At 46.9% G+C, this 3,489-nt stretch overlaps 1 protein-coding gene across 1 annotated transcript in view; it reads left to right on the top strand.

The window, feature by feature from the left end:
* Positions 1-3,489, top strand: part of LOC132383020 (general transcription factor II-I repeat domain-containing protein 2A-like) — a 266,610-nt gene that overhangs the window by 180,969 nt on the left and 82,152 nt on the right. The gene's annotated exons all lie outside the window — the stretch shown is intronic.

Genomic DNA, 3,489 nt, shown 5'->3' with positions numbered 1-3,489 from the left:
CTTACCTCTCGTCACCGCCGCTTGGTCACGCCTCCTGCCCATCAACAGCTCAACCACTCACTGTGCCCTAACGACACGACGTCACAGCCGCTTGGTCACGCCCTCTGCCCATCAACAGCTCAACCACTCACTGTGCCCTAACGACACGACGTCACAGCCGCTTGGTCACGCCCTCTGCCCATCAACAGCTCAACCACTCACTGTGCCCTAGCGCCGCGACGTCACAAACGTTTGGTCACGCCCTCTACCCAATCAACGGTTCGGCCATGCGTCGTAGTCCCGCCTCCGTTAACTCCAATTGGTTCGGCTCCCGTCCATCGATGACTCAACCACGCTCACCCCGGCAGCCCGAAGTCCCGGGAGTCCCGTGCAGTAGTATCAATGGCTTTTGCTGGTCAAGGACGCTTTAGAAAACAAGTTAGCGATAGGGGAGGGAAGGACAATTGAATACCAAAGTTGTCCAGATAGCATTTGTTGTAAACCTGGCAACTAGAGACAGAAAAGAAATAAATGCATTGGAACAGAATCAGTTTTAATGTCACTGGCATATGACGTGAAATTTGTCGACTTTGCGGCAGCAGTACAGTGCGATACGTAATAATAGAAAAAAAACTGAGAACTACAGTAATTATATATATATAGTTAAATAAATAGAAAGCGAAAGTAGCGAGGTAATGTCCATTCAGAAATCGGATGGCAGAGGGGAAGAAGCTGTTACTGAATCGTTGAGTTAACAGACAGGTCTTTCCGCATTTTTTGGAGAATACCAACAAAGAAATTGCCTGCTCTCAACTAAGAATCGCACCCCCCCCCCCCCGGTCCATTTTGCCTTCTTCACTTCTTTGATAAAATGTTGTCTAGGACTTGCTTCCACAGATACATCTCTTTCCTTAGAATCTTACCTTAACACTGCCGTTGTTTCATCCATTCCCTTTAATTTCACTCATTGCCTCTCCCCCCCCCCCGCCCCCATCTTCTCACTATCTCAGTTCTTGGGCCTGAAATGTCGACGGGTTTCTGCTTTCATAGATGCTGTCTGACGTGCTGAAGTTTTCCAGAGGTTTGTTTGTTCTTATTTCAGATTTCTACCAGTTCGCAGCTTTTCTTGGACTTTATACTTGAGATTCAGTATCTGCATCCAAACTTGCACAGAACAAAGAAGGGCTGAGTAGTGGTCAGTGCAATTCCCGCTGCTGTCTGTAAGGAGCTTGTACGTTCTCCCTCGGACCACGGGGGTTTCCTCCGGCGTTCCAGAGGTGTCTGGGTTAGGTTGCTAGCATGCTATGTTGGTGACAATTGCAGGCTGCCCTCAGCACTACAGATCGAAATTGACACCATCGACGGATTCCTAAGAATCAAGGAAACGCAAGCCAATAGAATTCAAAGGTCAACTGAAGGGCTAGCCAATCAGGAACGAGGCAAGGGGGGGGGCTATATAAACGTAAATATCCTGGAGAGAAACACCAATAACTACGCACTGAGGTCGCCACCTCGACTGGTGGCAATTGCCAAGCTCAGCGAACGCTGCAACATCAAATCCTTTGCATTTCTAAATTATTTTTGTAACAGAGTAATTTTTATGTCTTGCGCCTTATTTCTGCCACTAAACAACAAGCGCCTGACGTCAGTGGTTGGGAAGGTGTAGGAATCCGTTAACAAGGAAGTGGTTTCGGGCTGCTTGGAGGCGCATGGCCAAGTAGGTCATGGTTTCCCTTGAGGGAAATCTCGCCTGTCAGATCTGTTAGAATTCTTTAAGGAAATAACAGGGAGGGTAGGCAAAGGAGAGTCAGTAGATGTTGTTTACTTGGATTTCCAAAAGGTTTTGACCATATGCTGCACATGAGTGTGGTAAACTATGTGTATACCTGTCTGGACACCCCCCCCCACTGACTGCTCCTGTGACTCCTCCCACAGCCCCCTGTATAAAGGCGATTGGAGGCACTGCTCCCCCCCACAGTCTCCAGGATGTTGTGGTCACTTCTGCTGCTAATAAAAGCCTATCGTTCGCCTCCCGTCTCTGAGAGTTATTGATGGGGCTTCAATGAGGCTGCTAGACGACGTAAGCAGCAGGTTATTATGGGAAAGATACTAACATGGATAGAAGATTGACTGACTGGCAGGAGGCAAAGAGTTGGAATAAAGGGGACCTATTCTGGTTGGCTGCCTGTGACTAGTGAAGCTCCACAGTTGTTGGTATTTTTTTTCATGTGATACGTCAACGATGTGAATGACGGATTTAGTAGCTTTGTGGCCAAGTTTACGTATGATATAAAGATAGGGGGAGGGGCAGGTAGTGTTGAGGAAGTGGAGAGGCTACAGAGGATTTGGGCAGATTAAGAGAATGGGCAAAGAAGTGGCAGGTGGAATACAGCGCTGGGAAGTGTACAGTCATGCGCTTTGGAAGACGGAATAAAGGTACAGACTAATATCTAAATGGGAAGAAAATTCAAAAATTGGAGGTGCAGAGGGACTTGGGAATCCTTGTGCAAGATTCCCTAAAGGTTAACTTGCAGGTTGAATCGGTGGTAAAGAAGGCAAATGCAAAGTTAGCATTCATTTAGAGAGAATTAGAATGGATGTAATGCTGAGGATTTATAAGGCGCACTGAGAGTGTTGTGAGCAGTTCTGCACCCCTTGTCTAAGAAGAGATGTGCTGGCATTGTAGAGGGCACAGAGGAGGTTCAGAAGAATGATTGCAGGAATGAAAGGGTTAATGTATGAGAAGCATTTGATGGCTCTGGGCCTGTAGTTTAGAAGAATGAGGGGAAATCGCATTGGAACTTACCCAACATTGAAATGCAGAGACAGAGTGGATGTGGAAAGGATGTTTTTCCATCGGGGGGCAGTCTGGGACCAGAGGGCACAGCCTCAGAATAGAGGGACATAGATTTGGAACAGAGATGAGAAGTAATTTCTTGAGCCAAAGGGTGATGAATCTGTGGAATTCATTGCCACGGACAGCTATGGGGGTCAAGTCTAAAGCTGAGGTTGCTGAGTTCTTGGTTAGTCAGGGCGAGAGAGATGGGGTTGAGAGGGATAATAAGTCAGCCATGATGCAGAGGCAGAGCAGACTCGATGGGCCGAATGACTCCTTTGTCTCACAGTCAGAATTTCACAATGTACCTCAGCGATAATAAACCTGATTTTGATTCTGACTGTTTGGTTCACAAACGTAAAAGGACAATGGGCAGACACGATATTATTTTATTTTTTATATGTTTTTATATAGAAACATAGAAAACCTACAGCACAATATAGGCCCTTCAGCCCACAAAGTTGTGCCAAACCTTAGAAATTATTAGGGTTACCCCTAGCCCCCTAGTTTTCTAAACTCCATGTACCTATCCAAAAGTCTCTTAAAAGACCTTATCATGTCCGCCTCCACCACTGTCGCCAGGAGCCCAGTCCACGCACTCACCGCTCTCTGCATAAAAAACACCCCTGACATCTCCTCCGTATCTACTCCCCAGCACCTTAAACCTGTGCCCG

This window comes from Hypanus sabinus, chromosome 29 (genome assembly GCF_030144855.1).
Source record: "Hypanus sabinus isolate sHypSab1 chromosome 29, sHypSab1.hap1, whole genome shotgun sequence".
Taxonomy (NCBI): Eukaryota; Metazoa; Chordata; class Chondrichthyes; order Myliobatiformes; family Dasyatidae; genus Hypanus; species Hypanus sabinus.
This window is presented reverse-complemented; position numbering and strand designations above follow the sequence as displayed.